Here is a 22283-nt window from a genome sequence, read left to right as displayed (position 1 = left end):
CTATTTTGACTTGGTGCTATGTTTGTAAAGAGTTCTGAAACTCCAGGGAATTCAATGATTCCAAAATAGAGAACAAATTATTCCTACTATTCCACAAAAAGGGGTATGTTTACCTGCACACCATGTGTTTTCAGAAAGCTCAGGGGTAAACACACTCAACTCCCAGCAGAAATCCTTTCATTAGATTATCCTGAAAAAGGCAGTGAATATCTGAATGTGGGAGGCGCCACACAAATGCCATCGGGGCTTCCAAGGTCCCACAGTGGGCCTGCCAGGGCTTCCATTTTCAAAGTCATTTGTGCAACTCATTTCCTAGAGGTAGACTGTCTTACATGTGCCTTGGTCTCTAGTTCCACATTCCCAAGAGCTCGAAAGTAGAGGACAATAAAAGACAGAGAAATGGTCACCGTCGCGTGTGACTTCCTCCCTGATGATCGGAGGCACATGAACAAAGCCCGTTAAGGGGAATGCCCACGTTTTTCACGTCACTCTGAAAAAGTTTTCAATCCATCGGAAGTAAAATGAGTCCCCAAGTGAAATGAAACTACCTTCCTGATCTAATTCACGGTGTAAATAAGGAGTCAGACATGTTAGCAGAGGCTGGCTTCTCTGAGGTGGTCCTGTTACATCTCCAACTCCCTTGGTCCAGAGTGTGAATAAACCAGCTCATGGTATCATGGTGCCCCTCCAACAGGTTACAGAGCTGTGTTTTGGGTTACCCAGCTCTCTCTGTCAGAGCCATTTCAGTTGACTCAGAGCCCACCTAGTTCCCCACTTGATCCCATTGAAATATCTGGTGCCTGCTGATATGTTCAAACAAATCCACCAGATCTTGATTATGTTCTGGCAATTAAAGCTATTAAGTCAGTAGATAGACAGCAGGTTATTTCATTGCTGTTTGAAAAAGCTAGCTTTCTTTTCACCCCTTTTTTTATGTGACAGCACTGTAATTAGCCTTAATCAAATACTATTTGTGTTCAGTGCTATAACTTTGCTTCCTTAGCCGGGAATCTAAGAAAAAGGGAATCTAGGAAAAGGAGAAATGCAACTCTGGTCCAAAAGCAAGAAAGCTAGGCACGGGGTGCATGGGGACTCTCTGTACTCTCTGTGCAACTTTTCTTCAAACTTAAAGCTGTTCTAAGAAAAAAAAAAAAAGGTTTATTTTTTTGAAAAGGCTTGAGGTGTAGCTCAGGGGTAATGCAACCTGCGTTCAATCCCCAGTAGTGCAGGACAAAAAAATCCTAACAAATGCAGAAATAAACTAATCAAGAAGCAACAAAGGGGGAAAAAAGAGAGGAATGAGACCAAAAAATGCCATTTAGTGTGACTTCCACTCTAGCAGCCTCCCATGTAAAAGTAAACTTTGGAAATAGTCAATTAATTCAGAAGATAAGTATTTTGTTCCTGAACAGCAGCCATCCATAATTTCCATTTGGAAATTCCAAAAGTTAACTCCCTGGGGAGATCTCAGTGCTTCTTCTTTCCCATGGTAAATTCCCATAATAAGTAAGTTTGTATTGGAAACTAGAGGTGAGTGAAGGGAAAGACCATAACCACAAATAAAATTGATTCTTCCGCCATTTATCCAAACTTGTAGTTCTTCCTCTATGTCTTAATTCACAACTTATTTCAATATCTCCGGAAGGAAGAGCTTGTTAGAGAATGACCTTCGTGAACAGGGCAGACAGGACTTCTCAAACGTTAATGTACGTGCCAATCACCTGGGGATCTTGCAAAACGACATATTCTTGTTTGATGGGTCTAGAATGTTGCTTGAGATTGTGTTTGTAGCAAGTTACTGGTTAACACCAAAGCTGCTGGTCCGTGGACGTTACTTTGAGTAGCAAGCGTATAAAAATTAGTAATTGGGTGAGTTCAGTTGGTCAGAAACAGAGCTACAATATCTTGTTTGTGTGGCTGACAATGAGAATCCTGCAAGAAACAGCTGCCAACAAACAGATACACATTTTATATTTTCTTTGGCTAATAATCCCCTGTGTCAAATTTTCAAAACACGTTGGTAGAATCGCATTATACCACAAGGTAGAGTGTTAGCTCAGAGAATCCCAGTAACAGAAGTAACTCTTTATTCTTGTTCAAAGTGTCCTAACCATGATAAGGAGGAATCAGAGGCAACTTAAAAACCAATGATTAACTCTCACTTGTTATTTTGACTCTATGTCTTTTTATATCTCAAAAATTTTATCTATAAAACATTATCTATTAGAACCAATAATTTTTGTTTTTGTTCACTAGTTTCTTTTGTTCACTTGAATGTTTTATGTTACATTCCTAGAAAAGGATTTCTAGGATTTTGCCTCCTGTGGGTCTTGCTTCTTTGTGGTCATGAGGCCAACTGAGTGCCATGCAATCAAGTTGATGGCTTGGGAGCAAATTCCTCAGCCATTTTTCTAGACCTTTGAGTTGCACATCAAATCTTGGGCTCGTCACTTGCTCCATGCTGGTCTAACCTGTCTGTGAAGTTCACAATTTTCCTAGCTCTGTGATCATCAGTGATTTCAAAAGCACCAGTGTAACCATGATGCACCATCACATTTAGGAATCCCACAGTGACGTGAGAACATGGCCTGATAAGAACCCAGTATTTCTTCTCTGTTCAGCATCATCACTGCTCTTGAGAGCTCCCACCAGGACATTCGTGTGCGCCATTACGGCAGCATGGGAAGATGGCAGAAAGAGCTAGAACGAGTCGTATTTTGAGGTTAGGAAAGAACTGTGATATAGTTCTTAGAGCCTTCCCCAAAGTGTTATTCCTTCTTAGGAGACGATGGTACTTATGTTCCACAGGAGGAACTGTTACAAGATGAAATGCCACCTTGCCATATGGCTGATGTCCACTTGAAAAAGAAGATTACTTGCACTGCATCCAAAATAGTGGGACTGGGCCATCCACGGCTTTGAATAACAGGAGAGCTCACTTCTTACAACTCATGGAAAGTACTGTGGAGACTGCAACTAATGCATGGGTCTTAATTTTCCTCATTTGGGTTTTTGACTCTTTTAGTACAATTACTGATTTCTAAACAATGGATTTTCTGCTTATTCTAGACATCTCCCATCTCTTGATGAATACAACTCAAACCGTCTTTATATCCAGGCACACGTCGGCACGTACTTGGTACCAAGGTCCCTAGAACAATGGCAACAGAAAGGCCCTGGGATATAGCTGTCAATTTTGATGGTGCAGATATGCCCACCATGGCTGATTCCAAGCACCTGGCCTTACTAAACCCAGAATCAGGAAGAAATGTGCACAATGACAAACCTGAACAAGTGTTCTCTGGCACATAATAATAGCAAGTGACCCCAACAGTAGAAAAACAAAACAAAACAAAACAAAACTGTGCTTTAATAACTAAATTGTTAACCAGTTAGAAGGGGTAAAAGTATCCCACAACTCCAAGATGGCCTACCTCTTAAAATGTTTTCATTTTGTTCCTGAACAGCAGCCATCCATAAGCCCTCGTGTTTTCATAAACCAAAAATAACTCCTTGCTATTTTTTTTAAGACGAATCTCATGATCTGTGTAATTATCACAAAATCTTGTAAAGTAAGCCATTTGGATTTTAATGACACAAATGTACTGGGAGGTTCAGGATTCTTCTACATGAACTTGAACGCTGAACTCTTCCATTTGTGTGTTTTGTTCTATCACAAACTCTTCCATGAACTGTAAGGCACAGCTCAGCCAGCCTCTGTGGCCACACAAAGCTGCGGAAAAGACTAAAACATCAACCTGTTTCTTACTGTTCCCTACAATTTGCTTCTAAGAATGATGGGGTGGCTTAATATCTTCACGTCCCTTCCTATATCTGAGCTGATTTGTTTTAAATAAAAATATATATTCATATATATAATATATTTAAAAAGACATTAGAATTCGAAAACTGCATTTTAACAACAACAACAACAAAAAAAAAACTATTACATGGGTGCATTTTTGCCTAAGATATACAATTTTAACATATCGTTCTTTCATTATCCTTTTAATCTATGTGTGATTCTTTGTTAAACTATGTTTCATATTTTCCCCAAATACACCTGCTTATTACCAGTGAGGCTCTTGTAAGAACACAAAAGCTAAAAGACTGGAGCTTGCAGGATGGGGGAAGGGAGGACGCTGGGGAAGAAATATCTGGCCAAGTAATGTAATTAACTTGAAGAAAAACATTTGCATCATGGCTATCCTCATGGCTTTTTCCATCAGCAAAAGCCAAAACCAAGCAAACAAAAAGCCACCGCCACTCGCCCACCACCTCCAACGCAAATGATTTTGGCAGTGTCGTCAACGTGAAAAAAAAAAAATACTGCTTGAAACAAATCCAGAAAAATAAAACACTGCTTCAAATCCAGCCCTTCTGCTGGCTCTCCTCGTATCCCCCTTCAGATCTTTAAACATGTGGATCCTGTGCACCTATTAACTCTTCGCAAATAAATGTGTCCCTTCAAGTCTTCCTATTTTCTCAACTTGTAAAATCCATCTGCACTGAGCACCCCGTTTATGACGAACACATTCGGCTGCGGCACATGCAGAACACAGCGCCGTCCACCCCCTGCCATTCTCCAGATGTTCGGAACTAGAAACACGCGCAAGGATTTTTCATGTTAAAAAAATGGTGGAAGTCAGCTCATCAAAGGTGAAAAGGCAGAATTTGTCTCTGCCCTTCCTTTCCTAAGATGCATTTAAATTCACAAGGTGCAGTTCTGGTTTGACAGGATTATTAATAGGATGGGCTCACCCCTTATGTGCATGAACCTCGTAGCCACAGGAAAACCTTTTGCTATCTTGGTGTTTCTTACCAATGTCTGATGCCATTAACCAGGCATTCTGGCTGATCCTGATCATCAGTTTATAACAAAGTGGCAACAGTATTTTTACTAAATTGGAGTGTAGCTTTGTGGTTGTTTTATTTTTGGGGGAGGGTACCAGATATTGAACTCAGGGGCACTTGGCCACTGAGCAACATCCCCAGCACTATTTTGTATTTTATTTAGAGACAGGGTCTCACTGAGTTGCTTAGCACCTCACAATTGCTGAGGCTGGCTTTGAACTCACGATCCTCCTGCCTCAGCCTCCTGAGCAGCTGGGATGACAAGTGTGATGAGCCACCATGCCTGGCTTGTGGTTGTTTTATTTTGTCCTTTTTTTGTTTAAGCAGGCTATTTTTACAACAGTCAGAAGACTTTGGTTAACAGGCTTGAAAGGTGACAAAAATATCTTAATGAAAGAACAAGTATTCAATCCTGGATGTTTTTGAATGATGGCAACAGAGACCTCTTGACTTCCCACTAATCCAGTGCACCAGCCTGGCAGTCCTAAGCTAAAGCTATATCAAGACACTGCAAAAAGAGCTGAAGAATAAAGATGGGCTTGAGGGACAGCTAGAGAAATCGACTTGAATGTGGACATACACACACAGCATAGAGTCAGGTAAGCAAATGAGTGTTCACATTGTTTCTAACCATCACTAATAAACTTAAAAGCCTAAGTGAAACGCAAAACAAAAAGATCGTAATAATCTCTATTGAAACAAAGAAACAATAAAAAATATTCAGTAGAAGTGGAAAAGTGAGTGGCTCTTCTCTCCCTGCAAACTGACAGCTCTTCTTAAAACCATCACCTTTCCCTCTTCCTGGGTGCCCTTCCTGTGGGCAGCGTCTGGGAAACCCCAGACAGAAGAAAAGCAAGCTGGCATTAAAATATAAGCTTACCCTATTTCTCTGTGGCCTGCAACATACTCCTTATTAAAAACAATGTTGGCCAGGTGTGGTGGCCCACGCCTGTAATCCCTGCGGCTTGGGAGGTCATTCAGTGAGACCGTGTCTCTAAATAAAATATAAAAAAGGGCTAGGGATGTGGCTCAGTGGTCAAGCGCTTCTGGGTTCAATCCCTGGCACCAAACAAAACAATGTTAAAAAATACCAAGCTGAGCCCAGCAGCTAGGGAGGCTGAGGTAGGAGGATCGCAAGTTCAAAGCCAGCATCTGCAATCTAGCAAGGCCCTAAGCAACTCAGAAAGACCCTGTCTCTAAATAAAATATTTTTAAAAAGGGCTGGGGATGTGGTTCAGTGGTTGTCTCTGGTTTCAATCCCCAGCATCCACCCCGCAACAAAAACTAAAGCAAAAACAGCTGGCTTTCTTTTTAAGGGAGTATGCATGTGTGTGCACACACACATACAACATACACACACACACACACACACACACACACAAATTCTATTCTTCACTCTGGACAGTTTCCCATATGGGCTACCTGCATAAGGTGACCCAGCCTCTCCTGCTGGGCCTGAAGAGTTATGGAGGGCATCTAAAATGGAAAGCTTTTAGCAAAATACAGGTGTAAGCAAGTTACAAAATCACAGAGTCTGCAGGACTGAGTTCTGGTTGGCACAGGCTTGGAGGTGATTTTTCCCAACACCTGAGCAAGGGGGAATCAAACTTCTTGCACCTTGGCTAGTCCCCAGTCGTACTCACACTCTCTCCTAGCTCGCCGGCCATCCATGTACCTAAATTCAACCCCTCTTTCCCAGCAGATGCACATTCCAGGCTGGGCACCTTAGGGTGTCTGTCCTTTCCTAAGTATCAGCGGAGCAGCATCAGAAGCCCACACCTGGTTTACACCAACACCACTGTGGGCTCAGGCTGGCTGCTTATCTCAGTGCCTCAGTTTGTCCTCGAGTTGAGAAGGCGATTAATTCCCCTGGGTAAGTCCATTCCAAGTACCAGGATCCAAAGTTTTGAGCAGCTGGCAGAAGCATTCCTCCAGTAATGATAGCTTGATATTTGTACAGTGCCAGACACTCTCCTCTGTGCTATACCTATATTAACCTATTGACTCTTTGAAGACTTCCTATGAGTTTGCTGACCCCCACTTTGCAGATGCCCATGCTAATGCACATAGAGGTTAAGTTCTCTGCCACTTTGAGGAGTGGGGGTGGGGGGGCTTGAAATCCTGCAGGGATCCGCCCAGAAGCCAGCTGTTAGATCCAACCTCTTGGTAAGAATTTTTTCAAGCAAAGATGACTAAATACCTTCATTTGTAAGAACTTTAGTGGCTGTAGGAGTACAGAGAGCAAATCTTTTCCTTTGAAAATGTTTGTAAAACACAGGAAGTTCTTCAACCTTTCCCATTTCAGGGAGGCAAGCAGAGTAGCCTGTGGCCCCAAGCCTGCCTGGACGCATTTAAATGACTTTAAGATAGAGCTGAATAGAAAACACAAGCAAGAGAAAGAGAACGCAAGGGTGCCAGGCTGCCTGGAGCCAGGATAAGGAAGGAGGAGACATGGAGCAGGCCACCGAGCAAGCCTCACGGAGAGTTCCAGGGGCCCACAGAACAGAGCAAGATGGAGAGGAGTTCTGGCTGCAGAGGAAGAAATCTTAAGGAAGGGAAGATCCGCATCCTCCCTCTCCCTCCTCTAGACCACCCCCAGATCATGCTGGGTCCACCTGACCCTTTTTCAGGTGCTACCAGCAAACAGGTAGACTGGGAGAAAGGGAGAGGGGTTGGTCTAAAGTACTGAAGACTGAACCAACCATTCCTCATTGTACCCCTGCTCCCTCCTGCTTCCCCACATTTTTGCATCAGAAAATTACTCTTGGAAAAATACACACACACACACACACACACACACACACACACACACAGTATCTCCTCTCAGCACATTCTTTTGTCAAGGACCTTCATAAGCTTGAAGAATTCCCACATTTCATAATTTATAACAAACTTTTCATTTGGGTATTAAAATGTAGGCATTTGAAAGCTCCCTGACACCACTTCTCCTGACAATGGGAACATATTTATGTAAAAGAATTCACAGTACAGGCTTTATGTTAATACTCCTTAATCTTGACTTCTTGCATTTCAACTTAACCTCCCTCATAGGAAACGGCCTCTGGATTCCCCTTCAAACATTCACAGGACCTACTGTAGCAGGGAAAACGTGTTCTATATAAACACATTGGCCCCCGACTCCCTCCCCCTCCTCCTGCCACCTCGAATGTTGGGAGCCGTGATAAGACTGGCCATTCTGCACACCTGACTCACAAAGAAGGGTTTTCAAAGCGAGCCAGTGATGGAGCGGTCCATGCTAGGTAACACACTGGTATTCCTAAACGTTTGATATAAGTAAAAAGAAACTAAGTTTTTAAACCTTGATCTGCCACTAATATCTGCCACCTTGGGCAATATACAGCATCATCGGATGAAGACATTTTATAATTATTGGGTAGGAGGTCAATGGGTTATGAAAGATAGGAGCCCTTGCCCTCCAGCGACTATTTTTAGGAAAAGATAGATATATAAACCACAACCCTCATCAAAACAGAATGCAGCTTCTGTCAGGGAAGTTGTCTGCAAATCAATGTTGTGGAAAAGCCAAGTATCAATAACTAGATCAAACCAGGAGAATCACAGCCAGCTTCCGGACAAGGCAGCATTTGAGCAAGACTGAAGGAAACTAGTTGGATTTTGAAAGGTGGAGAAGAAGGTAAGCAAGAAAGAACATGGGCAAGAGCAGGAGGTAAGTAATGTTTGTACCAAAAGAAGGTAGCAGAGTCACCTGGGCTGTGGAGCACAATTTGGGAGGAATGTGGTGCAAGGGAAGGAGACGGCGGCCTGAAAATCATGGTGGGGACTTTGGACTTAGTGTGTAGGCAAAGAGGAGGCACTCCGACTTCCCTGGGTTGAAGAATGGACCAAGAACAAGACATTAAGAAGCAGGAGGAAGATTAGAAGGATCCCCAAGCGGTTTAGGTAATGGATGAGGAGGAAAGGCTAATTTTAGGGCGTTAGCATCATTTTCTTTTCTCCAAATGAGAGAACAAGGTCAGTCGTAGAATCAATGAGCCTACGTATCTTAAAACAAACTCAGGGCTTGTTCTCCTAGGTCCGTATCTTCATTACGGCAACTCCTGGTGGATTTCATAGAGCACATTCATGCCTTTCTTCTTGCCAGACGTGTTTATAAGGAGGACCTTTTCGCTGTTTCTAGAAGCCTACAAGGCTAACTGCTATGGCTTGGATCTGGAATGTCCCCCAAGTCTCATGTGTTCACAGGCAGGGCTTGGGGCAGCGACTGGCTCATGAGGGCTCTGACCTCATCAGTGGACTCATCCACTGATGCCGACTGGACTCCTGGGAGTTGGGACCTAACTGGAGGAAGTCAGTCACGGGGAGCACACCCTAGAAGGCCCCTTCTCCTCTCTCTCTGCTTCCAGGATGCCATGAGCTGAGCAGCTCACCTCTAGAATGTCCTTCCGCCATGACGTTCTGCCTCAGTGAAGGCCTAGAACAATGGAGTCAGTCCCCAATCCCCTGAAACTATGAGGCACATAAATCCCACCTCCTCTGAGTTGTCCTTTTCAGGTATTTTAGCCACAGTGACAAAAAGCTGTCCTAGTCAATCAAACAAGCAAAGCATTCTATTGTATTATTTAAAATTTCTAGATAAATTACCCAGGATCAGAGATAAGGAAACAAAAATCGAAACTGTAGGTTTGTATTATAAAGTAGAAACTGTTACACTCATGTTCAAGGAAGGCTTAGAACATGGCACGCATCTGTTTTAAAGGATCTTAGAGTTAGTATGTCCACCAGCTCTCCTGCATGCCCCACTACCCCTTTAATGACCTCTTCAGCCACTAACCCTTCCCAGTCCCCTCTCAGCCCCCTAACAGCCCTGCATCGTGCCTCACTACCAGCCTACTGGGCCTGTGTCAGTCAATAGCCATTCGGGTGACTGTAAACCAAACTGTTCAAAGTATGCAAAGGATGCTCTTCATCTTTAACTCAACAGATTATTTTTCAAATGCTAACTTCCCTCATATTCTTGGATACTCATCAAGCATTTAACTGGATGATGTTGGTATCTAAACTATCACAACAGACATTACAAACTAAACCCCCATATTCATGAACCCTCCCATTCAGAAATAACAGTAACATGGAATTTGTGTTGTGATGTTGTGCTTTATACTAATAAAAATATGAATGAATAAGTAAGGGTCTTTTCATTCTTAATGACTTGAGTGTCTCTTATAGACTGATTTTTTGCATTAGCCAGATTTTTCTCTGAAACCGTTTTAAAAGCCTTTTCTTATTTCCCTATGGTAAACTCATTCCTGGCCATGACCTAGCCACCCTTTAATCTGCTCAATATTTCCATTTCTCTGGTTAAGAAAAATTGCTGTCTTAGCCTTCTCTACTTGCATCTCCAACTCCAGAACTTAACTTCCCTTGCAGGCCACATCTCATGAAGACACTATGCTTCTATCACATTATGAAAATCTCCTGATCCAGACTTGGACTAGACCTTTCTATTGACTCTGAGATTGAGATGATTGGCAGCTGGCTTGGCTCACTCACCAGGGAACTGACTGACTCTTGTAACGCACTCCAGCTTGTAAATTCAATATTTGAATTTATGCCTTGGCAAAACTACAAAGTTCTTTCTATCTCAGATCTTTGGGGATGCTTTTTGGTTCTTCTGTTTGTTTGTTTTAGAAGTGCTAGGGATGGAACCCAGGGCCTTGCACATGGTAGGAAAGTGCTCTACCAAGGAGCCTCTTTTAAATACACAAAATGGTAAACTCTGCAAATACCATGCATCTATTAAGGAACCAAATAAATGTTGTGACTCACAGAGGGAGCCACACTTGGAGACCACACTGAAGTTTATTACAAAAATACATCCAATCTATGGCTCAAAATGCTTTTGGAATTCAGCACTGAGATGACCATCTGAACAAGTTTACAAGTCCCATCAGAAAACAGATTCCATGATTTCATAGTCATTTTTTGGTTTTGACCCAAGGTCATTTCATGCTGTGTGATGCTCTTTATGCCTTTCACTTCCTACAAAAGTCAAACCCACTAAATTGTTGCCACCATGTAACAATAATAGTGTGCTAAAAAGAGAAAACTTATTGGAAGATGAAAATGTTCTATATCATAATTATGGAGGCTGTTTTACAAATTATACATTTATCTAGGCTTACATAAATGTACGCTGACAATTAGTGAATTTTATTTTATGACAGTGATATCTCAAGAAAATTTCAAGAGTGAACTCAGAAGAAAATTTCTAAAGCAGTATCATATTGTAAGTGTAAAAATAAATGTATGAAGTTTTTGACAATTCTAAAGGAACCATACTTATTTGAAATATTTAGAAAAAGCATAATACATATCATATGAAAACAAACATACAACAAAGTGACGACGAATACTTTATCTAGAACATTGTGCGAGTCAGCTTTTTGTTATTATAACAAGCTACCTAAGACAATTAACTTATAAAATAAAAAGTTTATTCATCCCACTGTTTTAGAGGTTATAGTCCATGATCAAGTGGCCCCACTGGTGGCTCCCTGTGAGGATGCTAGTTAACAATGGCAGGAGTGTGTGGTAGAGCAAAAACACTGACATCACCCACCTTACATCATTACCAGAATCATATTATGGACCACTAAGTCAACTGACAGGAAGCAAAGAAAGAGGACAAGACTAGGGTCCTACAATCCCCTCTGAGGACACACCTCCAAAGACCTAAGGACCTCCCATGAGGCCCTACCTCTTAAAGGCCCACAGTATCTCCTAATGCATCCCTGAGGACCAAATCTTTAATACATGGGGCTTTGTGGGACATTGAACACCAAAACTACAGCAAATATGCACCCACCCATACCAGATATTTCATCATTCAGATGAATGTACTATCTAGAGTCACTTTCAGTCTGATGGTTCATGGAGCAATTTACCTTTCACTTGATTCGTGACCACTGATATTCATCTGTTAGATGAGTAGCTGGGGGAGGGTCCACTCTGTAGGTATAAATCAAGCTACTTGGCTCATTCAGGTATCTCATCCTTCTTAGCATTACTAGAATCATATTATGGGCAATTCAGTCAACTGACAGTCATTAGGTCAGACTCTGGGTCACTAACACTAGACTTAAGAGTTCTCCAAAACAAGCAGGATTTCTGCAACAGGTCATTTCCATCCTGGGAAACCCTGCTTTGGCTTCAGTGCATGAACAGCAATGGCGGACGGAATCACTTTCCATCCTTCAGTCAGTTTAGGTCATAAATAAGCCAAACCCCAAATAGTGCTGAATATATTGGCAATGATTAAAACTGTGGAAAATCACTACTGATTGGTTTGGATGGGTCTGAACTGTAAAGGTGAAGTGCAGCAAGTCTGTGTTCTAGACCACGGGTTCTTGGAAAACACTTCATCACACTGAGTAGTTTTTATTGGAACAGAGCCTTAGCATCGCCCCCACATGGAGTGTATTTTTCAGGTCAGACCTGGGTGAGGCCATTTCTTGGTCAAAGGATGAATGAGGTCTCTTAACGGGGTGCTGACAGCCTTCAGCATCTGTGAACATCACAAGTTCACACCTACTATCAAAACTACTAATTTTCCAAAGAAAACAGCTCAGAGAATGGGATTCTGCCACATCTGTCCTTCCCTGGTGGACAAAGAATAGTAAAAACCATTTGTTTTCAATCCCAACTGCTTTGATAAATCTTGCTGAAGCAACAAAAATAGCTGTATCATGCAGGGATGACAGAATTACCTTTTTTACCATTTTGTCAGGACAAAAACCTCCTAGAAAGGCAAAATTCTTCATTTCCCCATCTACCCACAGCCACAAGCAAATTCCTAAATATCCAAAGGCAAATCACATTGATTTATAACAAGCTACCTAAGACAATTAACTTATAAAATAAAAAGTTTATTCATCCCACTTGCTTGTTATAAATCACATGCAAGTGGCCTTCTGCATCCAGAGTACCTGTGAATTCAGTATACTGGTGATGAATTAAGGACCTATAGTGTGATTTTAAAAAACAAATGAACCAAAAAAAAATCAGTTTGCTTTTACATTTAACTAAACAAGCATCGGTTAGATACGCACTTTGTTATCTACTGCCATAGGGTATTTTTGAAAAGTGCAAGACATGCACCATCCCTCGATGAGCTTACTGTTTCATTGGGAAAGACTGTGTGCACATTAAACAGCTAGCTGAGCCAACCCGAACAACGTCTGAATTTGGCTGGGCTCAGTTTCCCCATCCATAAGATGAAGGAGTCAGAATGGGTAATTCCTGACACCCTTCCAGGTCTCAAGTTCTCCAGACCTTTGGATGCAGTACCTATGAAGCCTTCTTAGAAGTCAGACAGCAATACTGCGAATACCAAAACCACATTATAAATAATCAATGTAACAGAGGATGAAGAAGAGGTCGACGTAGGGGTGACAGAGGATTCCTGGAAAAGCTGAAACTTCAGCATGGATTTGAGGATGGGTGGAACTTGATGGGGAAGGCGTCACTCTTCACTAAGAGTGGGGAGGACTCCCGCAGGGTCACTGGAATGGGTCTCTTTGAGTTTGTACGGGTCCCGGTGATACAAGGATTATATGTTGTCAAGCGGGGGGTTTAACTAGGGGAAGTGATTTGATGATTTGGTCCGATTAACCTGCAAGTCAGCTTACCCCCTTCTCAGAACCACCCAGAAGCATCCCATCTCTCTAGAGTAAGGCTACTCTTCTTGCAAGCGCCTGAGAGGCTTTGCCTCATCTGCTTCTCTGGCTCCTCTTCCTTCTCCCCTGCTTCTCTGCCACCCCAGCCTCCTCCTCAGGTCATCGTTCTCAAACCCCAGACATGATTCATGCTTCAAGCTTTTGTTGTCGTTTCTCAGCTGGGGTCTCACCATGTTGCCCAGGCTGGCCTCAAACTCCTAAATCCAATCCCACCTAACCCTACTGAGCAGCCGGGACTGCTGGTGGGCGCCACTGCGCCCGACTTGATTCAAGCCTTTGCACCCGCCTGTCTTCTTCCTGGGCTGCTCTTCCCTGGGATCTGCAGGTTGGCTGCTCTTTTCTGTGTTTGCTCAAAGGTCACATTGCTGTCGCCATGTTCACTTGCTTTTTGCAGCGCTGGGGATGGAGCCCAGGTTCTCTCACAGGCTAGGCAAGGGCTCTGCTGCTAAGCTAGGCCCCCAACCCCTGTCAATGTATTATAAATTGCATCCCACCTCTCCATACACACACACACACACACACACACACACACACACACACACACACACACACCCCACACCTCACACATCTCCCAAACTCCCTTTCCCTGCTTCACTTTCTCCATAACATCAGCCACAATCTACCATAATATTTTCATTAATTCATTTTGTAAAGCCCTTCCCTATCTGAGATCCCTCATGCCCCAGAGGAATAAAAACCATACGAAGGCAGTGAGTTTTGCTTATTCTATTCCCTGCTGGATTCTCAGGGCCTCAAACATTGTGTGTGGGAGGCAATGAAGGCCCAGGAACCATTTGTCCAGAGAGCAAATGCAGAAATATAACAAAAAGGGTGTGAGGTCAACTGAGCACACAAGTGGGACTCTAGCCGGAGCCCAGAGGGTCTGAGGATGAATTCCGAAAGCCTGGACGGAAGGAAGGACGGGAGAGAGAGGGCCTTCTCGGGTGCCCACACCCAGCAGCGCCAACCAAAAGGGGTGGTTAACTCCTTCACCATCCCGGTCCGGATGCACAGAAAAGAGATTCCTGAGGAAGTCAGGAGAAGGGGCAAGGACAGAAGAGGAAGAGGACTGAAGCTGAAACAACACGGAGTTCCATAAATAAACCCCAGTTGTATTCGACTTCAGCTGTTTCCAAACACAACTGATTTCTGTTTTCTTCCTGCCTCCAATTCTGAGAAGGGCTGAAGAGCATCTAAAAAAGAAGGAAGAGGGAAATGTACAGTTTTCTTTCAAAGCAACCTTGGCACGAGTGGCCGGGCCCAGCTTCACACCCTCTGTCTGTCCTCTGTCAACCGTCAGGACCACGAGGCAGAATGCAGGAAGGACAGATCCTGTTTTTCTGTTTTGTTTTATTCCTTCTTCTTCTTGTTTTCTTCGCCTCTTCATTATATTTTCTCCTCCCCCCAAACAGTAATCAGTGAGATGACCATCAATCTCTCTAACATCAGACGGGGTGTGATGAACAGAGAGGAAATGGAAGAAGAGAGAGTGTTTGTGACAGGGTCTTTCCAGTCTGTGCAGATGTTAGGACTCCACTGGAGCCGCAGCAGGGAGACGCCATGTGGGAGGCTGATATCTTATGCATGCATTTCTTAAGAAATGATGAAAACATGCTACGTTAACAGCCAGTCATCCAGAATTATTTGGAATCATACGTGATATCTTCAGGGCAAAAAAGCGGGGAGGGGTATTCTCTCTTGACTATTAAAAGAAACCTCAAGTGCAGTGGCAGAGCTGTGTGTGGATGGGGCAGATGGAGGAGAGGAGCTTTAAAAGACAGCCCTACACATCCGCAGATTCACATTTTACTCTTCTTTACAAATTATGTATTTTTAAAGAGGGATTTGCTTAATGAAGTTCACATCAATGTTTATTTTTCTTCTATACATACCCTAAACAGCCCTAACTCAGGGTTCTGCACTAGATGCATTTCTGCACTAGATGCAATGCCTGGGGATGCTTCCGTTGTCCTAACTGGGGTGGGTGGTGGTGGTATGTGTGGCTCCTTTTCATACCTGGTAGGCAGAGGTCATGCGCTACTGTCTGAATATTTGTACTCCTCTAAAACTCAAATGTTGAAACCTAATTATCAATGTGATAATACCGGGAGGCGTGGCCTATGGGGGGGTGATTAGCATCAGGAGGGCAGAGTCCTTGTGAATGAGATTAATGGCCTCATAAAACAGGCCCAGAGAGCTGCCTTGCCCTTCCTCCATGTGAGGTTACAGTGAGAAGACACTGCCTGGATGGGAGTGGGCCTTAACTGGACACTGAATTTGCAGGGGGGAGGTTCTGGGGATTGGGCTCAGGGCCACTCAACCACTGAGCCACATCCCCAGCCCTATTTTGTATTTTATTTAGAGACAGGCTCTCACTGAGTTGCTTAGCGCCTTGCTGTTGCTGAGGCTGGCTGTGAACTTGTGATCCTCCTGCCTCAGTCTCCCGAGCTGCTGGGATGACAGGTGTATGACGCTGAATTTTCATCTTGATCTTGGACTTCCCAGCCTCCAGAATTGTGAGAAATCAATTTCTGTTGTTTATAAGCCCCTCCCTGGGTGGGACTTCCTCATGGCTGCCCGAAGGACTACAATGCTGGGGACTCTGAATATCCTGCAGTACACAGGACAGACTGCCCGACACAGAATCCTCTAATATTTGACACCCCACTCTACATCATCTGAGAGAGATGCCCAATTAGGATAAAGTGATCACCTTTTGGTCCTAGAGTGCCCTTCACATATGACTAAGTACTGCAAATGGAATTGTTTGAAAAACGCAGCCAGACCCTGCTTTGGACCTTCTTCCCTTATTGGTAATGCTAACTAGGAACATTCAGATGAAATCTCCAGATGAGCTTTAAAAGGATGTTCTATGTTCTTTTCTGTTCACAGAAATTCAGGGAAATTTGTCAGAGAAGCAGAGAATACCAAAGCTGCAGAGAGCAGAGGTTTTCGCCACGATCCTCTTGCAATGCCCGGCGAAGGCCGCAGACCTGCTTCCAGGCCACGGCTGGCTCAGTTCAACCAACCTGGGACTTTTACCCCGCATCCCTCAGGTCTGTGCTCCTCCTACTTGAATCTGAAGCAGATTTGAAAAGTAGAGCTCAAGAAGATCACAAAGAAGTTCTTGAACCGAGGTCTCCCTCTTGATTTTAGCCTCTAAGGAAATGAGCTAGTGGGTACCCTGGCTCTGGCTCAGAGATGCAGTACCCTGGCTCTCTGTCCCATACAGAGGAGGACTCAGGGCTCAGTTTCCAGGAGCTGAGACCTCTCAAGGTAGAGAATGGGAGCAAAGGTGTCTAAAGTACCACTTCTCTTAAAGGAATGTACTAGAAAAATGAAGACCTGGAATTGCTTTAAAAACAAGTGGCAGAGGATGGCCGCTCTGCTCTTTCCCCTCCTGGACAAGGGGCAGGGGCATCGTCCTCACACTCTTCAAAGGCCTGCTGTGAAGTCCCAACCACCTGGGAACAACCTACACGGGGCCTTTGTGGCACTCCCTCCCTCTAGGGCCTCCACCCTGGTCACTGGTGGGTAGTCCGAGAACTTGGGTCTGTCCTGGAGCTGCCTTTGGGCCTCCTGGATGATTCCCTCCACAGACTGCAGGTCAACCTGCCCCTTTCCAGCTGTCTCGTCTGGCCTCTCTACAGACCCAGCAGAGGAGGAAGCCTGCGTGCCACTTCTCCATCTCCAGGTGGCCCCGAGACAAGGGCACATCTCCTTTGACTTTCTGACAAGCAACAAACCTTCCGGTGTGACATGAGCAGAACACATCAAGCATCTCGTATGCGGCGGGCTGTGTGCTGGGCGGTACTCCTGCATTCTCTGTAAGCCTCTCCATGACCCTGCAGTTTTGCTCCCATGTGAATGTGAGAGAACTCTGGGTTCGAGATTTAAGAGCATAGAGTTTGTAAATAAAATCTGAAAACATTTTGGTCTGAGCTGTCTTTTCCTTCAACTTGTTGTGAATGAGTCTAGACTTGCCTGGCCCACAGTTCCATCTTCAGCTCTTTTCATGATGCTCATCCTCATGTTTTTCGGGGAGGCAGGGCTGTCAATAAGCCCCCTGGGGAGATCCCCCCATCTCCCCCCACCTCCCCCCATCTCCCCCCACCCCTGGCCACTGTGGGCTCTGATGGCTGAGCCTTCTGGACTGCGTTCAATGGTGTCGTCTTAGTGCTATCCAGATACTAGGAGCTGGTTTGTGGTTGCTGTGGTTTGAACTTGTCCCCTCCCAGGACTCAGGTATGGTCCATGTGATGGCATCAAGAGGCAGCACCTTAAGAGGGAACCAGGCCAGGGGGATTCCTCCCTCCAGAATAGGAGTAAGGACCCTCTAAAAAAGTTTAATGCAGCATCCACTTTGCTTGCTCTTCTGCTGGTCTCTCATGTGAAGACACAGGGTCCCCCCCCCCAGAGGAAAGGGGCATCGGAGTGCCAACTTGGAAGCAGCAAGCAGCCCTCACCAGGCACATGAACCTGCTGGCGTCTAGATATCAGCATTCCCAGCCTCCAGAAAGGAGGCTGTTCTTTATGAATTTCTGTTCTTCATAAACTACTCAGTCTTAGGTATTCTGTCACAGCAGCACAAAATAGACGAAGACTTTGGTTTTTTACAAAAGTCATCGTTGGTAAGTGGGGCTGGGAATATTCCTCTGAGCCAGAGGCCAGCCTTAATGCCCTGCAAGTTGTCTGGAGGCCCCAGTTCCTCCCAGCCTCTTTATCCTAGGGGATAAAGAGATTTAAGATCATAGAGCTTGTAAATAAAATTTGAAAACATTTTGGTATGAGCTGGCTTTGGGGATTCCTCACCTCCTCCAGGGTACCTCCCTGCATCTGGGGTCCCTCTTCTGGGGCCCTCTAGGTCTACAACCTCTGCATCCACACACAACAGAGCCTATGTTCACCCCGAGATCAGAGGCCACACTCTGCCTGCTCTGTCCAGCTTCCTGACCCTTGTCTGCATGCTCACCTTCTTTGGTGATTACTGTAGTCCTATTTTGACTTGATTCTGTCGAAGTCAAGGTTTGGTGAGGGCTTGTGGCCAAGTCAGGATTCCCCATCCTCCATTCTTGGTTTAAAACCCTCTTAGAGTTTAAACATATCAAAAATCTAACGTCCTGGGCTTCCTGGTTTCCAATCTGCCTACCCTGCAGATCCCAATAACTTCATCTCATAGCAGTGCTTTAAGTCTAATAATAGAGGTGAACAAGTGTCCAAATCAAGAGTTCTCAGCCTCCAGGGGCACATAGCACTCGTTTAACAAATATTCACTGAATGTCTACCATGCTGTTGGCACTGACGGTGGGTGGCATTTGGTGCCGGGGAATCAGCAGAGGACGGGACCTCCGAGGTTCCTCCTCTCAGGAGCTCCTCTCCATGTTCAGGAAGACAGGCAACAAATGAATAAACAAACGAGAAAAGCAACTTTTGGTGGTAAGCCCCATGCAGAGAAGTCACTTGGAAGTAAAGCAACGTGACAAGAGATAACGGTGTGGTCACAGGACACTCCTCTGTGCACGACCCTCAGCTGAGATGGAAGAAGAATTCCAGGTAAAAGCCTAGGATTGGCAGCAGAGAGGATGCCAGCATTGTTTTTACCACCAGGCCACACTCCGGGGTTGAGACTTCAACATGAATATGGGGGTAGGGAGTAGACGGTTCCATCCATGACAAGAAGTTTTCAAGAAAATTTGCAAAGAGAATATCAAGCATTTCCGTAGACCCTGTACCCATTTCTCCTATTATTCACACCTTCAACTAATATGGTGCATTTGTCACAACAAATGAAGGAATATTGACACGTTGTTAGTAACTCACATTCATCCTTTATTTGGATTTCCTTCATTTTTGCCTAATGTCATTTTCCAGGATCCCATCCAAGGTACCACAGCGCATCTTGTCATTAACTCTCATTAGGCTCCTCTTGGCTGTGACAGTTTCTCCGTCTTGTTTTAGCTAACAGGTTTGGAGAAGAGGGGCAGTTATTTGGAGAAGACTGACCAGCTTAGAGCATTTTCCTCTGCTGGGATTGTCTGATGTTTTTCTCCTGGCTGGACGGTTAGGGATTTCTAGGAGAAGGACCACAGAGGCAAAGAGCCAGGCTTATCACACCCTATCAAGGATGCACGGTATCAACGTGACTTATTGCTGTTGACACAAGCCTCATCATCTGCCTGAGGTAGTATTTGCCAGATTTCTTTGCTGTAAAGTTACTCTGCCTCCCTTCTACACTGAACTCTTCAGAAGGATGTCACTCTGTGTAGGTCGCGTTGAAAGAGTGAAGAATTGAGCCGGGTGTGGTGGCGCACGCCTGGAATCCTGGTGGCTTGGAAAGCTGAGGCATGAGGACTGAGAATTCAGAGCCAGACTTAGCAAAAGTGAGGCGCTAAGCAACCCTGTCTTTAAATAAAATGCAAACTAGGGCTGGGGATGTGGCCCAGTGGCTGAGTGCCCCTGAGTTCAATCCCTGGTACCACCCCCCCCCCAACAAAACAAATGAACAAAAAAACAAAAAGAATGAAGAATTGTGCTCTACCTTCTGGACAGCAGAGTATCTACAAAAATTATTTGGAATTCTTCTTGGTGGGAGATTTGTCTTTTCGTCATACATTTACTTGCTAAAGCATTTCCCTATATGAGCCTAAACTCATGATGTCTATTTTATGCTTTGGGTTATTATCCAAGGACTTTATTTTGCTCAGATTGTTCCAGCGCTGGCCACTGGGAGTTGTTTCAGTTGGCTGCTGTGTCCCTGAGATATAGCCCACCCCCCACTGTGGGTTTGTTTTGAAAACTCCCTTAATTCTTGACATTACAAGACTCCTCATCTTGTATGTTTCCTGTCCCAGCCCTACACACAGTTATTCCTTCAAGATGCCCTTTCACTAGAGAACAGATTAGAACTGGGCTCTGGGTGTGCTCATCGTTACTGGGGTGTCACTTCTAGGTCCTCTCAGTTGACAGAACAAAGGAATGTGTGTGTGTGTGTGTGTGTGTGTGTGTGTGTGTACCTGTTTGCATGTCTATGAACATTTCTATGTCACCATTTGCCTCTACATTAAGCTAAGTATGTTCACACTGATGTCTCCAACTCTGATCCATGAACCACATGGATGGATCTAGCCTCCTCTCCTTACTTTATTGTAACCTTTTACTTCAACAGTGAGAAATCTGCTTCCCACCTTCCACTGTCTACTTATTTAATTGTTCAGTTCCAGTACACATTATAGTTGTGTTAGAATTGTTCATCTGTCCCTCCCTTGAGAGAGGGTACTATGTGTTAAAAAGAAACACTTCTATACAGCTGCCTTTGGCTCCAGTGTTACAATTTCACTCACTTCTAAAGTCACTTCATATCAGCAACCTCACCCCCTCCAATCCCTAAGTCCCATTATTTCACATATTCATGACAGACTCTTCTATCACAATCCGCATGTCTTCTTGGGATTCTCTGACCTCCTCAATGTTTTGAAATTTGCATACATTAAGGAACACTCATGTGCTGTATCAGTCCATCGGTTTTGACAAATTTTGTGTTATGCATTCACCATTATGATATCATAAAGAATAGTTTCATCACCCTAAAAAAATCCTGGGCTTCACCTATTCAACCCTCCCCCTCATTCAAATCCCCGATCTGCTTTTATCTCTCTAGTTTTGAGCTTTAGAGGATGTCATAAAAATAGAACCATAGAGTACGTAGACTTTTCAGACCAGTTTTGTTATAATGTGAGGTCACGGTCAGCAGGTGGAAGCTGCTGAGTGGTAAGTGTGTGCAGAAGAGTGACTATTAGATTTGGTGACATGGAAGATAGTATTAGAGGAAGGATAAGAAAGTGTGAAATATTGTTTGGAAGGTGAAAAAGCAAACTCACTAGGGAAGAGAAGGTGTGCTGGGCAGTGGAGTGCCACTGGAGAATTGTGCTCAAGAATTTTAAAAGAGAATAGTCAGCAAGCTCCCGTGTTTTCCTCTAGTGCTGCGATCAACTGTGTGGATGCAGGTAAACAGCAGTTGGGTAGGTGTATTTAGCCAAGGCTCAGACTTTGCAAGGCAGGTTTAATGGAGAAGAAGATAGGAAAGAAAATAATGCAAAGCTATAAAAAATGCAACCATAAGAACAGACCCTGAGATCTTAAGTTGGTTTGGGAGGGAGGTAAGAATATGGACAGGCACTGTATCAGGATTGATTTTGATGAACTCAGGAAGTGGAAGCCAGAACAGGAGGTGAGAGATGAAGCACAGAAAGTTTAAGATCAGTTATTGCTGATGACAGACCAAGAGTGTGGCCTTGAGAATAGATGGTTCATATGAGAAAGAGAAAAATGCTCTGCCAATGAGGAGCTCAAGGAGCACAAAGCCATGTGCTGTGGTTTGGGTGGGAGGTGTGCCCCCAAAGCGCACGTGTGAAACAATGAGAGAGGGAACAGAAGGGAAATGATGGGGTTGTGAGAGCCTTAACCCAATCCGTGAGTTAATTCCCTGATGGGATTAACTGGGTGGTAAGTGGAGACAGGTGGAGGAGATGGGGCTTTGGGGTGTATATTTAGTATCTGGCAAGTAGATTTTCTCTCTTTCTGCTTTCTGATCATGATGTGAGCTATTTCCCTTTGCCACACTCTCCTGCCATGATATTCTGCCTCACCTAGAGCCCCGAGGAATGGAGCAGCCTTCTATGGACTGAGACCTCTGAAACCTCATCTGTGATTGTT

At 44.2% G+C, this 22283-nt stretch overlaps 1 protein-coding gene and 1 long non-coding RNA gene across 3 annotated transcripts in view; one reads left to right on the top strand and one right to left on the bottom strand.

Moving 5' to 3' along the window:
• Positions 1-22283, bottom strand: part of Maml3 (mastermind like transcriptional coactivator 3) — a 392101-nt gene that overhangs the window by 218805 nt on the left and 151013 nt on the right. The window lies entirely within an intron of this gene.
• Positions 13570-17502, top strand: LOC144366942 (uncharacterized). The gene is made up of 2 exons (XR_013426151.1): positions 13570-16087; positions 16464-17502. It is a non-coding gene; the product is annotated as an uncharacterized LOC144366942 (long non-coding RNA).

The sequence above is a fragment of the Ictidomys tridecemlineatus genome, chromosome 9 (assembly GCF_052094955.1).
Source record: "Ictidomys tridecemlineatus isolate mIctTri1 chromosome 9, mIctTri1.hap1, whole genome shotgun sequence".
Taxonomy (NCBI): domain Eukaryota; kingdom Metazoa; phylum Chordata; class Mammalia; order Rodentia; family Sciuridae; genus Ictidomys; species Ictidomys tridecemlineatus.
Note: the sequence above shows the minus strand (reverse complement) of the source record. Positions and strands in the feature narration are given on the sequence as shown.